Source organism: Macrotis lagotis, chromosome X, assembly GCF_037893015.1.
Source record: "Macrotis lagotis isolate mMagLag1 chromosome X, bilby.v1.9.chrom.fasta, whole genome shotgun sequence".
Lineage (NCBI taxonomy): Eukaryota > Metazoa > Chordata > Mammalia > Peramelemorphia > Peramelidae > Macrotis > Macrotis lagotis.
In genome coordinates, this window is record NC_133666.1 from 261,947,818 (window position 1) to 261,973,789 (window position 25,972).

General features: G+C 36.6%; 1 long non-coding RNA gene across 29 annotated transcripts in view; it reads left to right on the top strand.

Moving 5' to 3' along the window:
* Nucleotides 1-968: 968 nt before the first annotated feature.
* Nucleotides 969-25,972, top strand: part of LOC141502865 (uncharacterized) — a 788,683-nt gene continuing 763,679 nt past the window's right edge. For 3 of the 29 annotated variants that reach the window (XR_012472692.1, XR_012472694.1, XR_012472693.1), the window contains exon 1: nt 969-14,372. This is a non-coding gene — a long non-coding RNA (uncharacterized LOC141502865). Of the gene's footprint in view, nt 17,398-25,972 lie in introns of all 29 variants that reach the window. The other 26 variants (XR_012472686.1, XR_012472688.1, XR_012472689.1 and 23 more) reach the window with 21 other exon arrangements.

Sequence of the window (25,972 nt, forward strand, 5' to 3'; positions counted from 1 at the left end):
CCATTTTTGAGGAAAGACTATCCCAGAATGGGGCAGGGGTTGTCAGAGTTAAAAGCTGCAGATATATCAAATAAATTGAAGACTTAGAAAAGGTCATTGGATTTAGTAGTCATGATAGTTGTCAAGGAAAAGAGCAAGTCTTTGCCAGAGTCAGGGACAATGGAGAAAAGAATAGGATATCATATTAAGTGGTTTCAGATATGGAATAAGAGAGGAGGAAAGACGTGATGGATTTCTTCTATTTTTTTCATCTAAATAGGAGGTGTGGTTGTCTGCTGAGGAGGGAGGAAGGAATTGTGCAGGGGATTTGAAGAGAAAAAAAGGTTTAGAATAGTTTGTGTGGAGAACATATTAGTCAACCAGAGAAGAATAAAAGGATTGTCATTCATTGGCTAGGGCCCAAATGAGAGGAGATAACTGCCATGCATCAATGAGGTCAGTTCACACAATTATGTGACCTTTTCTATCAGCAGCCCATTCACTAAGAGGGAAGAAGGAAGACATTGAGTGTGATCAAAGACCAGGCTTTGGCAAAATAACCAGTGATAGAACAAGTGGGAATGAGATTGAAGGGAATAGTATATATCTGAATGGAGGTTGGTGGAAAATTTGTGCTTTCTTGATGTGAATTTTTAGGCCAAAACTAATACAAGCAGAAGAGAATAATAAAATAACTAATATTTATATAGCACTTCAAAGCTAATAATGCTTTACATATATTATCTCATAAGATCCTTATTAACAGTCCCAGGCAATAAGTACTATTACTATACCCTCTTTTACATTAAAAAAGAGACCTAAAGATATAACTGACTTGTCCAGAGTCACTTATCCTTCTGAATGTTGTATCCCTTCAGTAAGATGTAAACTCCTCATGGACAGTAACTATATCCTTTTTGTCTTTATATATCCTGAGGCCAGCAATGCACCTTTCTCAGAATAGCCATAAAAGAGATTGTTGAGGAGGAAACATCCTGGGCCAGGAGTGGGGGATGTGTCAGAGTCAAAAGTTGCAGATATATGGAGTAGATGATGGAAGACTTAGAAAAGGTCATTGGATTTAGTGGTTTAGATAGCTGTCAAGGAAAAGGGCCAACTCTGCCAGTCAGGAACAAAGGAGAGAAGAATGGGGTAAAATATTAAGTGACATTTGAGTTGGAATTTGAACTAAAGTCTTCCTGGCAGGATATGGGCCTGCTGATATAGTTGAAAGGAGTAAATCTGAAAGGTGGTTGTTGTTGTTTGTCCTTTGTTCTGAAAGAGGACTGGGACATCAGGGAGGTGATGCCATGACATGCATGTGAATTAGATTTAAGTGAGGGAGAACTGTGAAAAGTCACTGGTCTCACTTTCTCCTACAGAGACTTCTAGTTCCAGGTACCTTAAAGGAGTGATTAATGCTGAAAAAGGTATACTAGACATAGTAATGAGAAAGAAGTTTCTAGTCTGTGGCCATTAGAGAAGGAGTGCCCTCCATGGAATAGTGTGGCCAGGGAGGCATTATATTCTGAAGACAAGACTCCACAGACAAAAAAAAATGGTTGGTTTGTGTGTGTGTGTGTGTGTGTTTATTGTGCTTACATTTAGAGGTTTCCAGAGGATGGAAAGATAGAAACAAATATTAAATGGGAAGAAGTAGGGCAGATGTGTGCAGAGTTGATTGTACAAGGAGAGAGAGAGAAAGGAGGGATTTTTTTCTCAATGGTTCTTACTTTTGAATCATAGAGAGTCGGCCTGCAAATATAGCAAGCTGACAGCACCAATTGGAAGGGATCCCCATTCACATAGGTCCTTTGATGGTGAACACTGAATCAACCTCCCAATCTAGGGAGCATTGAATCCTTGGTTCTTTTAGGCTAGGTGAGTATAATGAATATGACTACATTTCAGAGTTCCTCTCCTGCTCCTGGGGACCTGAGACTTGTAATACTTGGTGAATTTTAGGACCTTAGATTTGGAACTGTAAGGGGTCATTTATGTCATTCATTTCAAGCTTCTCTATCTCTGAATTTGAATTACAGGATCTGAGTTCAAATTTTGACTTTTTCTACTTCTTTTCTGTGTACCCCTGTGTAAATCACTACACCTGTATAGGTCTTAGGGTTTTGGTATTTTTTTTAAAAAATGCTATCAAGGATAAGTAACTTGCCCAGAGTCACACAGACAGAAAGTGTCTAAAGCCAAATTTGAACTCAGGACCTCCTGACTCCAGGGTTGGTAGTCTTATCTACTGAACCATCTAAGTGCCCATGAGTCTTGGTTTTTAAATTGTAAAATAAGAGAGTTAGACTAGATGACCTGTAGGATTTATTTTAGGTCTAAATCTGTAATTACATGATCTCATGAACTGAAGTCCAGATATGTGAAGCAATTTGCCAGGGTCAAACAGCAGAGTTGGATTTTGAAGTATTCTTGCCTCCAAGTTGGTTCTTTTAAGTCCTCTTCTGTTACAGCACTCTTTGGGAGCAGGCTTCTTCATGTCCTGTTGAAGTGACCTGGAAAGGACTTGAGATGCCTTTGGAGAAGGTGTTCTGTTGAACCCTTTTATGAATCTGTTTCTTCATTTGTAAGGAAAGGGGCATATTAATACAATCTGTCCCAAAAGTCTCAGTGCAGGCTTAGCCTCTAGTAACTTCAGAAGCATAAATTCTATAAACTTATAAAAACATCAGATAAAAGATTAATTATATAAATTCTTTTAAGTTTATTGTGTAAAATATTAAAGCTACATTAAAAATTTTAATTTTAACAAGACCAGGCACCCTGACATGAATCATATGTGTAATTGTTTCTGAATTACCTTTTCTTAGACTAAAGAGTTCTTTTTGTTTGGTCAGTGGATGGCTATTTTATTTATTTCTCTCTCCATTAGACTTTTTCTTGTGCAATCTCTTCATATGTAAAGTATATATCAAGACCTCATACTTTCTATGTTATTAAAGTTAGAATTACAAAGGCAGTCTCCTCAGTCACTGAGGAGTTGAAAGTTTTTACAAAGTTCCAAAATTGACCAGAATATTCTATAGCACAAAATGATAGCTACACTGAATTTTACAAAGAATTATATGAATTTTTTTAAAGTTAAATATTTGATCTTTCAGTCTTATTCTTGTTAAATTTCTGAAGTTGTTATTAAAAACTTAATCCTGTATTCTGACTTTTGGGACACCCTCTATTACAGACCACACAAGATTGTTGTGAGTATTGAGTAAGGAATATATTACAACAGCAAAGGGAGCTATCAGAAAGTTATAGGATTACAGGGAAGATATTTGTCATATGGTTATTTTGATTGAGTAGATGCAAATATGGCTTCAGAATCCAGTGGCTATTAATTCCCCCTGACTGGGGATGAAAGGAAATAGGGGCACTGGATACACATTTTGTTTATTTCAAGATTTTTCTATTTTTTGGATCATGGATATAATATAATTTTCCATAGTTTAAGACTGAGCGGCAAGAACAACAAAAGCCCAATCCCCTTATTTGACAGCTGAGGAAATTGAGACTGAAAAAAAAAAGTTAAATGACTTTTCCAGATTCACACAGGAAAAAGGTAGCCGAACCTGGATTTGAACCTGGGTCCTTTTACTCCAGCTTCAGCACTCTTTCAGGTATGCCACAATCCTTTTCTTTCCTTCTTGGACTGTCCTTTAGCTAAAGCTTGGTGAAAAAGCTACTGAATACTCATTTGAAAGTGTGCATATTCTGTGGGAGCTCGGGTTGTTGGGTTCTTCATTTGGCAAATTCACACAACTGTTTTGATCCTGTTTTGAACCTATACTGCTCTGGTAATGGTGAGATGAATTTGAGGGAAGTCAGGAAGATGGATAGGGAGAATTGTTCCCCGCCCCTCAACCTTTTCCTTCCACAGCAGTCCAAATGACAGTCTACTCAGCAGAAATCCCCTGGCATCATTCCTAGACTTTGAACTCCTTAGTGAGAGCTCTCAGTTCCTCCTCATTTGTCTTGTCTGGCCATCTCCTTCCTGGGTTTCCTCATTTATTTGTCAAAATCAACCTGTTGGGAAAGATTTCACCAGCTGTAATTATGCAGTTGCTTGGTATGAAGTCTTTGTTTATGGCTTTATTGTGCCTAAGCAATTAAAAATTATTCACCGTGCAGAACAGGCCCAAAATTGAGTTCTAAAAAGTTTTGAGAAACTGCACTGTTTACCCCAGTATTTTGCAAATAGCCCAGGCATATGGTGCCAATGTCCTTAATGGTAGCAAACACCATTTATTCAAGAATTATCTCCAGGTTGCCTCTTTAGTGTCAAGAAGTGCTGGGTGAATATGGCCCCTGCCTGTCTTTAAGGGACTTATAGCTTAGGGGAGATTTTAAAGTAATATACTTCCAGAGCTGTAAGTTAGAATTTCAGTATTAGTTAAGATAGTTAATTGTGATCCAGGCCAATATATTCTCTACATTTTTTTTAAGGTTTCTAGTCCATGGGTCAGTCTACTCTGCCTGCATTTACATTTGGTCTGGGTAATTCCCTACTCTAATGTGAACTTGTTAGCATGCTTAAAGCTTGGCAAAGAGATGAAAGATGTTTTTGTTTTGTGTTTTGGCTTTCATGGCTAATTGTTGTGGATAGGGTGAAATGAGAACTTCATAGAGTCCTTTTGTGATGCTAAGACTCCTTAACGAGGGAAGGGGAGGAAAAGAATAAGAATTTTTTATAGTACCTACACAGTGCCACAAAGGGCAGGGGGGATAGAATGCCTCTTCTGGAATCAGGAGGACCTGAGTTCCAATACTTCCTTGGATATTGATCAGCTGTAGGACTCTGGACAAGTCATTTAACTCTGCTTGCCTCAGTTTCCTCATCTGGAAAAATGAGCTGGAGAAGGAAATGGCAAGTCACTCCAGTAGTATTGCCAAGAAAAGTCCAAATGGGATCAAGAAAAGAGTCAGACAGGACTAACTGACTAAACAATAACAGAATTACCAGGCATATATTTTTTAAAACAAGTAATTTCTTATTTGATCCTCCATAGCCCTATGAGCTAGATAGATGCTATTCAGTTGAGGAAACTGAGGCAAAAAGAAGTTCAGTGACTTGCCCAGGGTCCAGCTGTTTTTGAATTCAGATCTTCCTGACTACAAGCTCAGCATTCTATACAACTACCTCTGCCTAATGCCACAGCAACCATCATTTAATGATATTGATAATAGTGTTAATTCAGACATAGTTTTCTTATTGTTCATAGACTTTAGTTCTAAGCTTAGATATTTTTATTAGTTATTTATGTCAATTTAGTCCTGCCTTCCTTCCTGTTGCTATGTGGTAGTTTGGTCTTCCTTCATAGTGGAGGTGATCTCCTTCACAGAAGAGAAAAACCGATAATTTAAATAGTTGATTTGGTATATCCTCTATTTTTCCTTGACTGTGCATTTGGGGGAAATTAGCATAGTTGTGCTTCTTAAGTTAATTTAGAATTTTTTCTCAGTTGCATTTCATTCTTGTCTTGTGTGGTCATAGGATCCCAGAGTCTATCTTAGTCATTTTTTTTTAATTTAAGAATTCTTCTGGACTACCTGAGCTTTGTGCTTACTCTCATATACCAGGCAGCAGTGTTTAGGGGTAGGAAGAACACTGGAGTTAGAATGTGAAGATCTGAATTTTAATCCAGATACTGCCACCTAGTTACTGGCTGTGTGAACTCCAGTAAATCATATACATTCTTCTAGTCTCCTCTTATTAATCTGTAAAATGGGGATAATGACATTTGAACTGCTACCTCAGAGGGTGGCTTTGAGGATCAGGTTAAGTAATGAATGATTTGCAGTGCTTTGCCATACAAAATAAACTGTTATTATTATGGAAGGCACATACTGTAATTATGCTTTTTTTGTTCCATATCATGTGTTGGGTCTCAAAAAATAAATCCAAGGTAGGATTATGAACATCAAAAGATAAACTAAAAAAACCAAACCAAACAAAAACTCAACAAGCCTGGAAAGTAAACAAACAGTGGTAGCTTCTCCTTACCATAGTGATGCATTATCATAGAATCTATAAAACAAAATCTTGCTTTCAAACAAACCATGAAATTTGATGTATAAAGTTAGCAAAGGCACTGGATCATATATGAGTATTAAATCACTTGTGGAATTTGGAAAAAACTTCATCTCTGAGTACACACAATACTTGATACCTGACTTTTGCGAATTTTGTAAATTTCATATGAGGTATGTGTGGCAAACCAGACTTCTGTATGAGGCAATTCTAGCTGAGAAGTTTAGAAATTCCTTAGCATCTTTCTCTTAATCAGTGTAAATGCTTGCGTGATTTTGTAAATATCACTCTATGACTTTATTTGTTTTTGTCTTTATGTTTTGCAAGGCATTGGGGGTTAAGTGACTTGCCCAAGGCCACATAGCTAGGTAATTATTAAGTGTCTGAGGCTGGATTTGAACTCAGGTACTCCTGACTCCAGGGCCTGTGCTCTATCCACTGCGCCACCTAGCTGCCCCCACTCTATAACTTTTAAGAAGACATGTTCAATATAAATGGAGAACAGAATAATTGGAAATACTTTTTTCATTAAACTTATCCTTAATCAAGGATAACTTTTTTTTTATTGGATTCATTAAGCACTTATTAGCTTCCAATTAGATGTCAGTCAGACAATGTTTTAGGTGTTAGGAACACCTGTCATCAGTGAACTTACATTTTACAGGGGCAAGGGATGGGGCATGTGAACAGATCAATAAATACAAAATATGTACAAAGGGAATACAAATTAATTTTAGTAAGGTGGAGAGCACCAATGACTAAGTGACTCAAGTGAAGGTCTATTTGTGCCTTAAAAGAGCAAATCCCAAAATCAGAGATGCAGAGGGAGCATGGAGGACAACCTACAAGGATAACATTTCAGTAGGGGAGGAATTGTAGGCTTAATGTATTAAATGCTTTGGGAATTATGTAATCAGTGTGATGCATGGTATTAGATAACAACATTTTCCTATGAGCTCATGTTCACCAGGGAAACTGATCAATGTTTCTTTGAATAAATAAAAACACGAGTCAAAGGCAAATCTGATTTGGGGTTTGTGTGTCCAGGTGAGCTCTTTGTTACTTGCCTAAGAAAATTAATCCTGTTACCTCAAATGAGTTAAGCCTTAACTAACCTTCCTAGTCCCCCTAGTTCTTTTCAATCTTCAGGTGAACTTGAATTTGTGCCAGAAGGCAGTAGGTTCTCTGTTAGGTCTGAATTCTGATGTTCTCATCAGTTCCACTTTTTTTTTGGAGGTTATACAAAAAGATTGCAATCCAAGGATGTCTTCCTATAATTTATAGGAAACCCAATGCTGACTTTAAACTGCAAGACTTTCCTGACACCACCAATGAAATTATCCAATAACTTTATAGTTCTTTAGGCTAATTTTCTATTTATAGAAATAATAATAATCATCCAAGTCACATGAAAATTAAGTTCCTAGTTTCTGGGGGTCCCCCATGACTTGGCATATTAGAGTAGTGCAGAAGATTCTATGAATACAACCAAGGGGTTTCTTCATACCATGAGCAAATCAATGATTTTACAGATGTAGAAGGGAAATTATGGCCCAGCTTAGTGACTTTCTTCAAACTATGGTCAGACTTCTGCCCGAAATTTTTTTTATTACCATTGAGTTCTTGGTTCAGGAGAAGAGAAGAGTACATGCATCATGTGACTTCTTTTGAGAGCTCTAGCTGCTTGAGATTAAGGGAATCAGAGCAAGAATTTATCCGAGTTGTCAGGGTCAGCCTACTTAGACTGCCAACTCTTCAGATAGAATCTTGTTGGCAATCAGTAAATATTGAGAGTGGTTGAGGATTTTTCTCTAGCTAGAACCCAGTTACCATAAATCTTGATGAATTAAAATCAATACCTTCTGTGAGTAGTACTCTGCCATATCCTATTAAATCACCAAATAGATTAATTAATTTTCAGGGAAAAAGAGGTTATGGTAGCACTATGGGTATTTTAGACTCCAGCATTGTAGAATATTTTTTCTCAACTCAGAATAGAAAATTGTAGAAATAATGAATGGGAGGCTCACATTAGGTGGAAGTAGAGGATAGATAGTCAAAGACAATGTGCAACATATCTTCAATTCAAGTTCAATTCCTCGAGCTGAGAATTTTTTAGAACCCCTACAGTACCTTAGGTTATATGCTAAGTGATGAAGATACAAAGACAACCCCCTCCAAAAAAAATAAAAAATACAGAAACTTCCAAAATAGACAAAAACAAAACCCAAGGAAAAACAACCCAGACCCTAACTTCAAGGAGTTTGTGTTCTGATGGAAGAAAAGAACATATACATAAGTAAGCAAATACAAAATGCAGGATGTTCCAAAATCTTAGTGAAGTTTAAATCTATTAAAATGTAAGGACCTGTTTTTCATTATTAAAAACTTAAAATTTCCCTAAGGTTTTTGGAACACCCTATATATAGACAAAGGAAATAAAAACAATTTCTAGAATGTGGGAGAGTCCTAAACATTTTGGAAAATCAGGAAAGGCTTTGTATAGAAAGATGTGATACTTGAACTGAACCTTGAAGGGAGTGAGAGATTCAAAAGTCCTGAATGAAGAGGGAGAGGGTCCTAGGCATGACAGATAGCTGACCAAAGGCATGGAGTTGGATGATGGCAGAGAAGAAGTAGTTCAGATCGACTAGAATGTACAGTAGATGAAGAATAATATGGAATCAGTCTGGAAAGATATATGGGAGGCATATTGTTAAGGGCTTTGAATAACAAATAGAAGAATCTTAAGTTTTATCCTTGAGGCAGTAAGAGAGCCAGAGAAGCTTCTTTAGTAGAGATGTGACATAGTCAGACTTATCCTTTAGGAATATCAGTTTGACAATTGTGTTTTATATTGGAAAGATGAAAGATTAGTAGCCCAGAGATCAGCTTGATGAGGGTGCTATGACACCCTAATATAGGAGAGAACCCATTATAAATTTTATAGTTTACAAAATGAATTTCTACATCAGTCATGTCCAAAAAAGAAACAAAGAAAAAGAAAAGATGCCTAAATCTTGACTTAGAGTCCACTAATTTTCTGTTTTGAAGTGGATAGTATGTTTCATCATGAGTGAACTTGTGGTCAGTCACTGTGTTTTTTAAAGTTACTAAGTTTTTCAGAGTTCATTATCTTTACAGGACTGTTATTGCATAAATTGTTCTCCTGAGTCTAATCATCTCTTTTTTCATCAGTTCATAAAAGTCTTTCCAAGTTTTTCTGAATCTATCTTATAATACAATATTATTTCATCACATGCATGTATCATAATTTATTTAGCCATTGTCTGTATAACGGATATTCCCTCAGATTCCAAGCTTTTGCCACTACAAAAATTGTCGCTTTAAATATTTTTATACATAGTGTCCTTCTTTCTTTGAGATCTTTAGGATTCAGAATTGATAGTCCTATTGTTGGGTCAAAGGTTATAAAGAGTTGAATAGCTTTTTGGATATGGTCCCAAACTACTTTCAGGAATGATTGAATTAGTCCACAGCTTCCACAGGGCATTACAATACCCATTTCCTCACAACTTCAGCATTTTCTTTCTTTTTAAATTTTATTTTTAAAATATATAATTTTATTTTCCCCCAATTACATATTAAAGTAATTTTCAGCATATTTAAAAACGTTTTGAGTTCCAAATTCTATCCTTCCTTCTATCCTTCCCTGGCCCCTCTCTGAGATAGCAAGCAATCAGATATAGGTTATACATGTGCAATCAAGTAAAACATTTCCATATTAGTCATCTCTTTAGTATTTTTCATCTTTCTTTTTTGTCAAATTAGCATGTCTGCTAATGTGAGATAGTACTTAAGGGCAATTTTATTGAATTTCTCTAATTAGTAGAAAAAATTTTAGAATTTCAATATTTTAGAAAATTTTTATATGAATCTCAATAGCTTTGCTTTCTTCCTTTGAAAACTATCTATCATATCCTTTGAGTATTAATTGGAGCATGGCTGTTAATCTTATAAATTTGACTCAATTCCATGTATATATTAAAAGTGAGATTGTTATCAGAGAAGTTTGATGTAATTTTTTGACTCCTAGTTTTATCTGCCTTGGTTTTATTATCCAAAACTATTTTAACTTTATGCAATCAAAATTGTACATTTTACCTCCTATAAATCTCTCTATTTCTTGCTGGATTGTGAATTTTTCTCCTAACCATAAAGCTTACAATAATTTTCTGAGGATATCATCCTTTATGACTAAATCATTTTGAGCTTATCTCAGTATATACACTGTGAGTGAGATGTTGGTCTATACCTAGTTTCTGTCAGAATGCTTTCCAATTTTTTCCAACAATTTTTGTCAAATACTGAGTGCTTTCCCCAAATGGGAATGACATGGTCAGCTCTTTCAATTTCATTTGAAAATTGTTCATAGAGTTTCTGAATCTGCCTCCCTGCCCCCCCCCCCCAAAAAACACCAATCATCAGTAGCTGTTGGAATGTCTATTAGGCAATCCACAGAATGGTCTCTTAGTGATTTTTTTTCTTCTTCAAGGATAGACTTTATTCTTTAACAGATTAACATCTTGCAGTTCTGTAAATCAAAATAATGGTGCACAGAAGGGCAAAGGAACCAGATGGTCAGTAGCTTAGTTATATGCTGATACAGGGAAACTGCCAAAGCTGTGAAATAGGCACCCAAAGGTCTGCTCAGCAGCTGCTAGCCATTGCAACATATATGGGTGATGAGGTGACAGCCTTCAAAGATGTAGGGAAGACCAATAGGACCACTCTTGAGACAATTTCTAGTCAGTAAATCATTTTATCACCTCATTACTAAAATTTGTCAAATGTCAGTTTCAAAAAAAAGGAAAAGAGGAAGGATCAATTTAAATAATGGAGGGTTAGGAATAATGACTCACTTGTGGGTTGTTTTTTTTTTTTTTTGCCATTGGACATTTTTGTTTTGTTTTGCTCCAGATTGAAATCACCCATTTTTGGGTTTAGACAATGACTACAGAGAGAAATACTGTAACGGCTTTGTGGTTATTGAAGATTTAAAAGAAACCCTTTGGGATAGATAGGCAGCATGACATAGCAGTTAGAGAGCCTGGCCTCAAGTCAGGAAGAAATGTGTTCAAATTCAGTCTCTGGCAACATACATGCTATTTGATTCTGGAAAGGTGTTGCAGTGCATAGAGTATCTGCCCTGAAATCAGGAAGACTCATCTTCCTGAGTTCCAATTTGACCTCAGTTTCCTCTTCTGTAAAATGAACTAGAGAAAGAAATGGCAAACCACTCCAGTATTTCTGCCAAGAAAACCCCAATGGGGTCATGAAGAGTTAGACATGACTGAAATGAATGAACAATAGCAAGAAGCTCCCAGTCACTCTGCACAACTGTTGCTGCTTTGTAATGGTAGAAGCAATATCCCCACTGGAAGTTCCTGTATTAATGGAATCCAGATCCAGATCAAAACCAGATTAAGTTGAGAGCTCTATTTCTTATTTCAAGTAAAAGTCTCCATGTTGTCTATGATTAGGAACAATTTAAGTCAGTCAACAAAGACTTATTAAATGCATATTATGATCATGACATATTACTAGAGGTAAAGATATGAGTTCAAAAGAAGGTTCTCTTCTTAAGGAGTTTACGTGCCATTAATAGCAGTAATAATAATGAATAGCTAATACTTATATAATGCTTGTTCCATGCCAGGTGGCATGCTAAGTGTTTTACAGTTATTTCATTCTGCCCTCACAATAACCCTGGGAGGTAGATTCTATTATTTCCCCATTTAACAGATAGGGAAACTGAGGTTAGCAGTGTTAATTCTGAATTTGACCTCAGGTCTTCCTGGTCTTTTATCCACTGTGATATTTGACTGCCCCTATTGTAGATGAGGTGGGAGCAACAATTTATACACATAAAATTAAATAAAATATTACAAAGTAAAGACAATAATTGGTGGGGATGAGAGAAGCACATAATTGGGGGGAGGTGGTTATGGTGGGCCTCATGTAGGCAGAAAACAACACTTCATCTGAGCTTTGAAGGGAACTGGAAGGAGGAAAACGTAAGGAGAAACTCTAGACATGGGCAACCCTGTGCAAATAAATGGATGGGGGAGTGAGGTAGTGAGGTAATGAGGGATTGAGGGAGCGAGGGAGAGAGGGAGAGAGAGAGATTGAGAGACAGAGACAGATAGAAAAAGTCAGAGGCAGAGACATACAGACACAGACACAGAGATACATAGACAGAGAGACAGAAAAAGGTAGAGAGACAGAAAGACAGAGACAGAGAGACAGAGGGACAGAGAAAGAGAAAGTCAGAGAGAAATAAAGGCAGAGAGAGACAGAGACAGAAAGACAGAAGTTGAGAGAGTCAGAGACAGAGAAATGGGGAAAGAAGAGGGAGGAGAATGGAGAGAATATATATATGAATAATAGGAAGAATAGCTTGGTTGACTGATAGGGTGCCAGAAGGGAAAGTCCAATGTGAAAAGCATGGAAAGAACTTTAAATGTCTATCAGAAGAGGTTTCATTTTGTCTTAAGAGTGTTAAAGAATGACTGAAGTCTAGTAGCCTCCATTTTCTACATTTTTCATTGAAGGTGTCTACAGGAGTAGCTGTAACACAATGGTTCAATTAAAGAAAAAAAATAGTTCAACAAGAGCAGAACTATTCTTCCCTGGCCTAGTCATAAATGGATAATTCAAACCACAGACCCTGGAGGAAATTGCTGGGGATTGCCTTGACTTTTCACAAAGGTTCTGTAGTTATTTCATCTTCCATACCCAGTCATTGTTTGAATTCAGGGTATTTATATAGAATAATTCCCAATTGGGTAAGTGTCAGTTGAATTAATGTTATTTACATTCAAGGGGTAAACACAAGCACATTTTCCCTTTTTTTCATACATCTTCTAAGGTACAAATAAATTTGAATGGTGTCCAGTCCTGATACAATTTTGATGGTGTAAAAATTGATTTAGGATTGGTTATTTTTCAGTTAGCTTATATAAACCTCTGTTGCTGAGATCTAGGTTGTACAAATCATTAAAGCAGAATGATATTTGCTGAACTTTAAGCAGGGTCATCATTAAGGTAATGTATACACTAAGGGCTTTTGTGAGTCAGGATATGTCAACATTTTTTCCTTCATTTTTAGTGTCATCTTAGTGTCATATTATTGCTTATTTCAATATGATGCTCAAAATCTCTTAAGCAATTCCAAATCTTAGAGGGGGAGGGAGGCATTTTGGGGGTCGTATGTGTGTATATATAGGTTCAATCAATGGCAAAGAGAGTATCTTAGTTTAAGAAAAATCAGTGCCCAGGGAACCATAGTCAACTTCCTCTCCAGATTATGTCATTTCTTTCTCTTCCCTGATGCATTCTCCCAGGGAACACAAAAAAGCTTTCTTTCTTTTTTTTTTTTTTTTTTTACCCCCAGCGCTCCAAAGAAGACTGCCCATTATTTTAGGTTGTGTTCCCAACTTCCTGTCTCTAGGAACAATCATACCTTGCAAAAACTGAATGCATAGTCATTGTGTTTTCACCAACCCTTTTTTTCTCTGACTCTTGGCTCCTTGGGTGGGCAAAAAAGGACAGAAATTTGCTCTTGGAGCTCAAGGTATACTTGTGAAAATGATGCTTTGTCTTTCACAGCACGTAAATATGGAAATCTGGATTGGAGTTTACTCCAGGAATGTTATGTTTCTCCCACCCACCCCTTGTTTTATATATCAAATGGCCTCATTAAAGCTTCTAGAGGAACAAAAGAGGGATATAAAGAAACCTGTTTCACTGCCCAAGTGACCTCATACATAACATTCTCACTCAGTAATGGGGCTGCTAAAATTTTTTTCTTTTTTTTTTTTTGAGAAAAGATGCAAATTACCTCCAGGATTTTTCTTTTTTTCTTCTGCTGTGGCTGCGGTAGTGGATGGCTGGGGGAGGATGAGCATCCCAAAGCCAGGGAGTCAGCTTTCGCCCCTGTGCCCCAGTGTTATTGACGCAGGTCATCTGCCCCCCCCACCCCCCAGACAATGAAGTTAGGATTTCCCTTTGGCCTCCCCTACAGAAATCGAGCCCAGATAAACAGATTATCGGGTGGGATATCTCCTCCGTGTGGCTTTATTACGGCACAGCTAGCTCCTCTGAGCCAGTTAGACTTGTTATGGGAAGCTAAGTGATTGGCTGAGGCTGGAGCTCGGTTTCATAAATTATGGCCCGGCACCCGGGAGTAGGATTCCTATAGTAGCAGAACTTAGAGGGCCTGTGGGCTCCCGACTTTATGCACGTGTATCCTTAGTTGGGCAGTAACACTCCTTGCCTTGGATGTTTCTGTCTTATATAGCTGACATGGCATCTTCAAGACTGTGTGAGTAATTCTGACTTTTTTTTTTTAACCCAGTAAATTCATTTCATGTCCTGAGAGGGAATGCCTGTCATTAAGAGTAGTGAACTGGCAGAAGATTCTTTCTGCTTCCCGCTCCCCTCCTCCTAGGTTGTAATAAGTAGCTGCAGCCTGGATGGCAGAGAGCAAAAACCTAAGAGGGTTTATGCAGCTTCGTGAAGTTTAAGTCACCATCGACTAGGTTTTGGAGACAGTTCTTAAACACATCCGTGAATGCTCCAGCCCTGTTCTCAGATACAAGGACAGGACTGAAGCTGTAGTGCTGCTGAGTTAAACCAGAGGACTGTTAGGAAATCAAAGGGAGAGGGAAAGGCTGTTTGCATCAAGAAGGGATTCTTTTTCTTCTTTCACACTGAACCCGGCAAGGACGCTCAGCAGAATCCACTGAGAAATGCAAAATTGGGTGAGCAGAAAGGGAATGCTTTACCCGATGTGACTATTTTTAAAGGTGATGGAAAGGAGAGTGCTGCGGATGCCTTTACAAATCCTTGACATTTTTAACAGCCTTTGAATGCGATTCCACCAGCTTTGTTTTTAAAACTCCGCACAAAGTATGTTAAACATATGCACACACAACCAGATGCAGAAAAGAGGATATGGCTTGGAACATGGAGCTTTAGCAGGAGAAATGAGAATAACAGAACTGTTGCTGGGTTGGTGGGATGGTCGGGTGTGACTTCTGTTGTGGTGCAGCTTGGTGTAACCAACCCGAGAGCAGATTGAGACGAGAAATGAACACCAAATTGGTATTTTCATCATCTTGTCTATAGCTTGTGCACATTGCACATCCACATTCATTCCTGAGAATGGCCCACATAATGTAAATAGACCAGTTCCTACTTCTGATTTAGTGTTTCCTCGTTATTCATAAAGGTTTTTGGGGGTGGAGTGGGCAAGAAGTTCGAACTTGGAAATGAATGATCTGTGTTCTTATGGAATTTTATGGAACCTGAGAACAGTTGAAATGTCATGTTATTGAAACTTTTGGTTTTATTTATCAATTTGTTTTTGCGAATTTTATTCCCCTTCCTTCTAACCTGTAAAGAGAGAAATTGACACATTTTTTTATGCACCTATCATTAACAGAAATCATCTGAATATTTTTTTGTGTAGGGCTAAGTGCTGAATAGAAACATTTTACAGCTGCTGGAATGAAGACCAAATTCCTCTAAACTTATAGAATCATAGGTAGTTTAGGGGGTTTGTTGTGCACTCACTACTGCAAAAATGAACTAATTGTTATTTAGCCATAGACAAATGCTTATTTTGATTTTGTGAAATGATATTTACAACATCCCGTGGGAATGTAATTTTATATTTTATTTCCTTTAACTAAATGTAATAAAGGGAGCCTGGGTTTACCATAAATGAAAAATGAAGGTGGTGGCTATTTAGTTTGAAAAAAAATAATTAATGGTCTCATACATGCATTAGTAATCCAGGATGAGGAAACTCTCTTTCTCAATGCAAAGTCTCAGAGAAGTGCCAAGAAGTTAAATGACTTGCCTGGAGTCATACAGAGATTATGAATCAGAGGCTAGATTTGAATCCATCTCTTCTTGGTCCTAAGGTTGACCGTCTATCCACTACACTAAATCATCTCTCTTTAAATAATAAGCCTTTCTAATATTATTATGTTGCAAAATATTTCCTTTTTTTTGTAAAACATATCTAATACATGAAATGTGGTACACTTGCTTAAGAATGCAATCAATTGCTTAGTTGGTTAATAGTTTTATTTATAATCAGCTGATACACACACACACACACACACACACACACACATATGTGTATATTGGATTCAGGAGACCAGGAGTTTGAATCCAGCTGATAGATCCAGAGTCATCTCCAGTCATCCTGATTCATCCTGGCATATTTGGCCACTGAACCCAGATAATTTTGGAGGAGAAAGTGAGACTGATGATTTAGCATAACTCCCCTCACTCAAAAATTCAATTCATGTGCTTGTCACTTTCCTGATGTCATGGTTTTCTTTGAGAATGAAGAACATACATCATCAACTGTTATACTATATATTTGTGCCTAACTAATAGATGTATTATTGAAAGATAGTGATAGATTTAGATGGAAAATAATCATATACTTGTCTGCAAATTTAAATGGTTGAAAAAGGCAATGTTCTCTTAGCTAATTTCTTTTTTTTTGAGTTCTAGTTCCTCCTATTTCCTTGTTATTTACATATCTTCCTGATAATCTCTCTTGCATCTCTCCTCTCTCTCCTTCTCCCTCTCCCCATCTCTGTTTGTCTCTCTGTCTTTTTCTGTTTCTGTCTGTTTCTGCCTCTCTACCCCTCTCTGTCTCTGTTTTTGTCTGTTTCTATTTGTATCTCTCTCTCTCTTAGGTTAGAACACTTTCCTAGCTTCTCTGAATCTGCTTGCTTGAGCAAAAACACATGGGAAAGAATCTTAGTCACTTATCAGCTGATAAACTGCCTGCCTTTGAAGATCTAGGAGATACTTAAAATCCAAGAATTGGTAAATCTTGGAAAGAGGGTGTTTGAAAGATTTCTGGGCTGGTTCAGTGCTTTTCCTAAGATTTTATTTTCTCACTGTTCCTAAGTCTGAAGAAGTTGAGGTGAAGTGACTTGTCCAGACTCCCATATATAGCAGAAGAGGCATTTGGACATTAGTTCTCTACACCCGTGCTCTTTCCTTCGCAGAACATTGAAGGAAAGAGAGAGGCAAGTGAGAGTATAAATCAGGAAGTGGAGTTCATCCTTTGTATCTTTTTGATGGGCTGTTTTTGGTTTGTTTCTAGTACTTGTGTGGATCTCTGCTCTTCATTTGTCGAGAAGTAAGAGAATGTGAGAAATGATACCTTTGGTGTAATATTGGGAATATCTGCTCAAGAGAAGAGCTTGAGAATGGATACCTCCAGACAGAATTTGCTTCAGCATTGTGACACTATTGAGTTTTCAGTTACACTTCACTATTCAGCTCCAGGAAAGAGTTATTATTGCCTTACAAAAGTAATAGCATAACTTAAAATTTTATTTTGTTTTTTTGTAATTACTTGAACAAATCCTTTTATCAGTTTTAACATCCTGTAGATTATCCAAATTACTTTATTTTTATTAAGATGCTATTGATTTATGAAAATTATGAAGTCATCATACTTTTTATGGCTACCATCTATCCATGATTGAACTACAAACTGCAAAAACTGCAAATTTTTTCCACTATTTGGTGATCCAAATAAACAAATATTCAGGTATTTCAAGATATTAAGGTATAGAGTAGCAGTGGTATAATTATTGGTAATAGCCATTGGATCCATTGGCTTCTTTGATTTTGCTTGGGAGAAGAAGGGACTAGATTTTATGAATTCATTGGCTAAGGAAATGCCCAAACCATTGCAGATCAACTTCAGCACTAATACTTCTAGTCTTAAAGAGCTTCTTGGGGGTGGATGGGGAGACTGAGGTTGTGGTCTGTTTGGTATTTTGTGTGTGTGTGTCTGTGTGTGTGTGTGTGTGTGTGTGTGTGTGTGTGTATGAGACTGAATTTGAACACAGTTCTTCTTGATTCTGAAACCAGCTCTCTATTCATTATACCATGTTGCCTTAATCATTAATAATAAATATTAATTCCCATTTTTGTCATCCTTAAATATCTCCAGTGTGCTTTTCTCACAAGTCCTCCATTTGATAGATGGCCAAGTATTAATTCAATTTTATGGATGAGGAAAGTAAAGTTCTGAGGTATAAGGTGACTTGCATATAGATTTTGTATATATATACTAGTATCTTGTATATATATATATTTGCATTTGTATATATAAATGTGTGAATATAAATAAAATTTACACACACACACACACACACACACACACACAAGTCAAAAGAAGTTGAGACTGGAGTTGAACCCAGGCACATCCACATACAACTCACATATTCACCCAGAACACTTTTATTGAGTTTTTGATCTGTTTGGAATATAATCACCTAATCAGTCATGTTCAGATATTCATATTTGAATGGTCTGTCAGTTCTTCAGATTTGTTGGTCATGGTTATATCCCAAGGTATATATTCATATTCACTTATTCAACAAGCGCTTATGGAGTGTTTACTGTGTTCAAGATATCATGCTGGGGAGAGAGGTCAGATCAAAACTGGTTTTTGCTTGCAAGCAGTTCACCAGCTACTAGGAGAGGTAGTGATAAACAAACAAAATATAACTGGAGGAAGGAAAGACCTTTAACATCTGTGGTGTGGGGGGGTGGGGGGTGGGGATGAAGACAAGCTTCCCATAAGGGGTGGTGAGTGAGATGAGTGGGGAAGGAAGCTAAAGAATGTAAGAGGCAATGGTAAGAAGGGAGTACATTCCAGGAAGGGAGGATGGATTGGCAAAAAAGCACAAAAATGGGATTTGTGGAATGCAGAGTTCAGGGAATAGCAACTAGATTGAGAAGTAAGTGGGAGGTGAGGTTGTACAACCAAAGAAATGCATGCCTCCTCCCCACCTCCATCCCCACTTTTTAGGAGTTTGTGAAAAGGAGGAAAGATGGGGGAAGATAGTTTGAGGGTATGTAACAGTCAGGTGAAGGTATTTTTTAAGAAGAGGGAGAAGTTGACTTATTGTAGAAAGTAAGGGAGAATACAGTAGATGAAGAGAGACTGAAGATGAGAGACGATGATAAAAGGGGCAAATTCTGGGAATAGACATGAATATCTAAATTGATTTGATTACAAGACACCCTTTCATTTTTGTATTTGTATTTGTAAAGTATTTGTAAAATGGTCACATATATATACATACATATATATATATATATATATATATATATACACATTCTCACCCACCTCTCTCTCTCTCTCTCTCTCTCTATATATATATATATATATATATATATATATATATATATATATATATAAATGTATACACACACACACACACACACACACATATATATATATATGTATGATATGTGACTTAGAAATCCAAATAGTAAGAAATTCAACATTGTCATCATGTCCTCTTTGCCCATCAGCTAGTGGACCACAGTATTTAAAAATGAATGGAACTTTCACTGGGCACTTAGGTTTCACAGTGCCAAGCTTGGAGTCAGGAGTCAAATTTGACCTCAGATACTTTCAAGCTACTTAACCCTATTTGCCCCAGTTTGTTCATTTGTAAAATGAGCTGGAATGGCAGGGAATGACAAACCACTTCAGTAGTTTTGCCAAGAAAACTCCAAATGGGGTCATGAAGAGTGTCAGTATTGAAAATGAATCAATGACAATAGAAAACAGCCCAATTCCCTCATTTGACAGTTGAGGAAACTGAGGCTCAAAAAGTTAAATGACTGAATAACAACATCAGCAAAATTTAGAAATGAAAGAAGACTTATAGAGTGTAGTTGGGGAGTTGGTATAGGTCTTAGATCATTTAGAACAGACCCTCTCATGTTACAGATTAAGTGAAGGGACTTGCTCAAGGTGACACAATAAATTGCAGATTCAAGAGTCAAGACTGACTCTAGAGCCAGATTTCTCCCTTCCCAGAATCACCATGAATCTGCTTTCTTGTAAAGGACTCATTTCAGGGGATTTCTGTTCTTGCTAAGTCTCTTCTGTTGGCAAGATGTCATCTCTGGGAGTAAATCTATAGTCAAAATGTATTTTGTAGTATGTATTGGAAAGTTAGCACAAGTTTTGCGTCACAGCTAATGAGCTCACTCTATTGGAACAGGATGGTGCTTCCTGGAATATTGGCCCCAGCTGTGTCCTACTTTTCAGCTGCTGGGCCATCTTGCGTGCAGTTGTTCTGAGATTGATTGTGCCAGAACTGTGGGTTCTTAGAGCACGAGAGGCACTGGATAGAAACAGATGTGATGGATTTTTGGCTCGGGTCCCTGATTGTCTTTTCTGAACCTTTGATGACTTTTTCAGTAACCTGGGAATCATAATGATAGGCTCATGGGCCAGGTACTTGGTAACATATTTAACCTCCAAGGGAAAGTGTCAATCTCTACCCTAATTCCCCCCACAACAAATACTTAAAATATTAGCAATTTGAATGAAAGACAAGCAATGGTTGATATATACCATGTGGGTGTTATATACATTTTTAAATGATAGAATCACTGACTGATTTCAGAGCTGAAAGGAAGTTAATGATCATTTTGTATTATTCCTTTGTTTTATAGAGGAGGTGCCAATGCTTGATCAGGGGTCAAGCTAGTTAGTACAAACAGGACAAGGCTCCTGATTTCTGTTTGAATGTTCTTTTTTTCTAACATGTGAGCATAAAAATAGATATGCAAACAAAATAGCTTTTGTGATTTGGTTCTTTGAAGTCTAGTAGAAGCATCTAGAAGTATGAATGTGACTTAATTAAAGAAGTGCATATGAATAAAATCCTTCTTAAGTAATCTAAAATTAACAGCCCAGGAGTTGAATTTCACCCTCTTCTCCCTCCTTCGTTCCCCTCCCCTCAAAGGTACCACTTTTTCCATTGGTTGAATTCTTCTAATTATTCTCTTGATTTGTCCTTGAAATTATCCTCTCACAGTATAAAGTCACTCCAAAACTCAAGTTCTGTAAATACAGAAGCCAGGGTCACCCTGGAAATCATTCTTTATGGAAGAAATGTGGTTTCAGTTTAAAATTGTTCAATATTGAACCAATCTCATAAACTGAAAGCTCTCTCTCCTGTGTTCTTAGTACCTTAGGGATACCAACATTGGTCTGCTATATTTTAATTTTTAGATCTTTTATTGAAGACATAGGACTAAGGTGTTTTAGATTTTTCTTTCTCATCTTTGAATTCTTAAATTAGGATTTCTAAATTTGTGTTCAGAATAAAAAATAGAAGTCATAAAATGAAATTCTTCTGTTGTTTGCTTTCTTTTCTAAACATTTCCCAGAGTGTATATGTATGTATGCATATGTGTTTAAGTGAATGACAAATTTCATTGGAGGAAAATTGGTGAGTAGGAAGTTTACTACTTTTCTTGAAAGCAAAAGGAGACATCTTTTATGAGTCTTTTCTTATATCCATTTCAGAAAATGATTAGAAATGGAGATTATCTCTGTTTTGTTCTCTCAAAAGTTGGTTCATTTATCATTCCCATTTAACAGCTGAGGAAACTGAGGCAGAATGAAGTGACATGCCCTGGATCATACAGCTAGTGAGTATCTGAAGCTGAATTTGAACTCTAGTCTTCTTGATTTACTGTGACACCAAGATGCATAGGGAGAATGGGCCTTTGATCTAAGAAGCCTTTTGTTTGCCCTCCCCCAAAGATGATGAATATCCATATCTCATAAGATTAGGTCCATGTATTCCCCCCTAGTCACTACTCAGTATAACAGCATTTATGATTGGGGGCTAGTCTTATTTACCTTTACACTGCTTGGGTGGGAAGACTATAGAAAGTTTTTGGTCAAGGCAAGAACGTGACACAGTGAATGAAGTATCAAGGTCATGGAGTCATGAGGTTCTGAGTTCAAATTTGGCCTCAGACACTCACTAGCTATGTGATCTTGGGCAAGCCACTCAACCCTGATTGCTTTCCTTCTCCCCCTTAACCCCTCTCCCCCAATAGAAAGTTATTAAAGAACTTTCCCTAGTTAAAAATCTTATATATTTTTCTAATGGACACACACAACTCTACCCTATTTATGCTTTTTTCATTATCATAGAATCATAGATTTAATGTTTGAAAGGTCATCTAGTCTAAACCTTCATTTAGTAGAGGCAAAAATTGAAGCTTAGAAAGCTTACATGGGTAGTAATTAGCAGTAGGAATTTGAACCCAGGTTCTCTACCTGCAATTAAGAATGTTTTTCACTATATTACAGTGATACATCTATTTTTATTTAAACTCAAGTAGAATGATGACCTAATAGAATTTCTAGCATAAACTGTCTATTTGCTCTGGGACAAATGAACTATCTAAGCCTTTGTTTCCCCATGAGGGAGGGTGAACCACATGATCTTTTAAGTCCCTTCCAACTAAACCATTCTGTAACTTGACTTTATCAGGTGTTTTCCATACTACTGTTCTCAATTTCTACATTTTCCTGTTCAAAAAATAAAGCATCTGTTCACTTCATGAACAGACTGGATGACCATGGACGTGTGTGTTTGTGTGTGTGTGTGTGTGTGTGTGTGTGTATGTTGCATGCACCTGTATGCTTAAAAGAAATATAATGCAAAAGTTTCTTCAAACATATTCCTGGATTGTCTGCCTGTTCATTTATTTCTTAACTACCCATATCTGTGCTTTGGAGGGAGTGATTCCCTCTAGGGAAGGAGCAAAGGAAGGTGGTATTTGAACTGGTGGGAGAAATTAGAAATAAGCATGTGTAAAAATATGAGGGGAGGCAGTGAGATGGTGCAGACCTGGACTTTGGAGGTCCTGAATTAAAATTTGGCTTCAAGTGTGACCACTTGACCCTTCTTCAGTTTCTCATCTGTAAAATAAGCTGGAGGAGGAAATGACAAACCCCTTCAGGATTTTTGCCAAGAAAATCCCAAATGGGGTCATGAAGAGTCGGGCATGACTGAAATGACTCAACAACATCAAAATATGAGGAGAAGCAGGTTTCTTTCATTTCTCTCAAAACTTAAGCCAAAATTCTTAATACTTAATAGGGAACGTTAGAGTGAGGATTGTTTCATTCCTTGTACTTGTATTTCCAGGATGTCTGGCACATACTTAGTGTTAACAAATAGGTTTATTGGATTTGTAAAGAGAAAAAATGAAAATCATTGTAATGGAAATGCTTCTTAGTGTTCCAGAACCTGAAGAACTCTATCTCCTGGCCTAGAGCAGAATGACTGATGAGTGAGTGATTATACATATCCCCATTTTGTTTCCCAGGAAGAGATGGAAAAGCAAAACCCTAGTGTTTCTAAGGAAATCCATTCAAAGTTTTTTTTTTTGTTGTTGTTGTTGTTCTTGTTTTTGTTTTTCAAGGCAAAGGGGTCAAGTGGCTTTCCCAAAGCCACACAGCTAGGTAATTATTAAGTGTCTGAGGTCTAATTTGAACTCAGGTCCTCCTGACTCCAGGGCCAGTTCTCTATTCACTGTGCCACCTAGCTGCCCTCCATTCAAAGTTTTGACAATTCACAGAACTAATTGCAGACAGCTTTAGTGACTTAGCTTGTATTTGGAAAGACTTTAAAGATAAAGATTTTCTTACCCTTTCTTTTGGACTCTTCTCTCATTTTGGCTCTTCTGTGCTTATCCTTTCCAAGTTTCCATCAAGATCTTTTAATTTTTTTGTGAATTTTTTTTGTGGGGTATCATTTTACTGTGTTTGAATATTTGTAAATATTTTGCAATTTAAAAGGTGTCATGCATATTTGAATTTGGAAGGGTGACAAATTTTTTGATTCACTCAAAGTTCTTTAAGGGGAAAGTTCTAGAAAGGTTCTTTCTTAGGTTTTCTATTCTCTTTTCTCCTGCCTGACATCTTGATAATTTCATTACTTATTAGAATTTAGGGAGAATGGGCTATGGAAATAGGATGAAAGGAAATCGAAACTAGTCTGTTTGATTATTTGCAACCTACTCTTTGTAAAAAAATTGAATGAAGGAAAAAGTTATAATTAGTGCCTAAATGAAATTTTTGGGATTCCCTGTGGATTAATTTATGCATGTCATTCTTGCATCTCTTTCATATAGTTAATCATCAATTATTATGGAGTTGAATTCACTTGAACTCAATGAGCAATTTTCAACAGCCTATGGTAACAAGTAAAATAGGCACAAAGGTATACAATGATGAAATGACATAGGACATACTTTTAAGGAATTTATAATTTAATATTCATGAATATTTATAATAGTAGATAGAATGTGATCAGTGTAAAGCATAGATCTAAGTTTATGAAAAATTTAAAGGACTAATAAGATAGTATAAATGAGAAATAATGTAACTGGCATAGAGTAGATATTTAATTGAGGCTTAAATAATAAGGGAGTGAGATAGAATGGTTGCAGTGGGGATGGAAAGGAGGAGACGGATTGATCGTGTGATTGAGGAGGTAGAATTTATAGAAAATCTGTATAGAGTATATGATTAATAGATTGACAGCTCACTAGAGGAGAAGTGTAAGAGAAAACAGACTCAGGACTTTTAGACTTTGAGTCTGGGTGACTAATGTGTTACCATTATAAATAGAGGGTATATATAGGATTTTTTCTTATTTATGTTATCTTTTGGAGTTGTAGGTCTAACAGTCTATATTTGTAGGTCTAAATAGGTCTATATTTGGGTTGCAGGCTATGTATTTTTGTTTTTTGTAGCTTTTTGCAAGGCAAATGGGGTTAAGTGGCTTGCCCAAGGCCACACAGCTAGGTAATTATTAAGTGTCTGAGATCAGATTTGAACTCAGGTACTCCAGGTACTCTATCCGCCCTAGGCTATATGCTTTTAAATGATCTTTTCTGTTTATAATTTCAAATTGTCTTCCAGGATGGCTGTATCCATTCATAATGATATTATCTATAATAGTTTTCCCTATAACTCCTCTAGTATTTGTCATTTTCCCTTTTTTTGTCATCTTTACCACTCTGAAGAATGTTAACTGAAATCTCAGAATTGATTTAATATGCATTTCTATGATCAGCAGTGATTTGGAGCATTTTTCATATGGCTATAGTTAGCCTAGGTTTCTTCCATTGTAAACTTCCTGTTCCTATCATTAGATCATTTATCAATTGGGAAATATCTCTTTTTCTTACCATTTTGAATCAGTTCCTTATATAGCTTGCAAATGAAACCTTTTTCAGAGAAATTAGTTACAAAGATTTACTCCCTTTCTTCACATTTAATTTATCACATTTAATTTAAATCTGTTTTATTAGATTTGTTATTGTGAAAATTTTAATTTTATGTTATCCAGTTGAATAGCTAGGTGGCACAGTTGATAGAGTTCTGGCCCTGGGACAGAAAGACTTATTTCCTGAGTTCAAATCTAATCTCAGACACTTACTTACTAGATGTGACCCTGGGCAAGTTACTTAACCTTATTAGTCTCACTTTTCTTGACTGTAAAATGAAGTGGAGAAGCAAATAACAAACTATTGCAGTGTCTCTTCCATGTAAACCTGAGTTGGACTCTACTGAAACAACTGAATAACAACAAAAATCCAATTTATAATTTTATCTTCAGTAATTTTCTCCAAATTCTTGCTTGATCATGAACTTTTCTTCTATCTATAACCCTGATAGGTAATTATTTATGCTTATCTAATTTATTTTTGTTTGTTTATGAATTTTTTTACTATAAACTTAGATTGGTATAAGGCATTGCATTAGTATAAATCTAATTTCTTCCAGCCTGCTATCTAAATTTTCCAACAGTTTGTCAAATAGTGAGTCCTTATCCCAGTAATTTAGGGTCTTTGGGTGTATTAGGCTGTGAGATACATTTGCTTCCATATGCTATATTTCTAATCTGTTCCATTGATCTTTCTCTTTTTTTAACTAGCTCCAAATCATTTTGACTTTTTTTAACTTGAACTTTTATTTTAAGATTTTTTTTTTTTGCAGGGCAAATGGGTTAAAGTGGCTTGCCCAAGGCC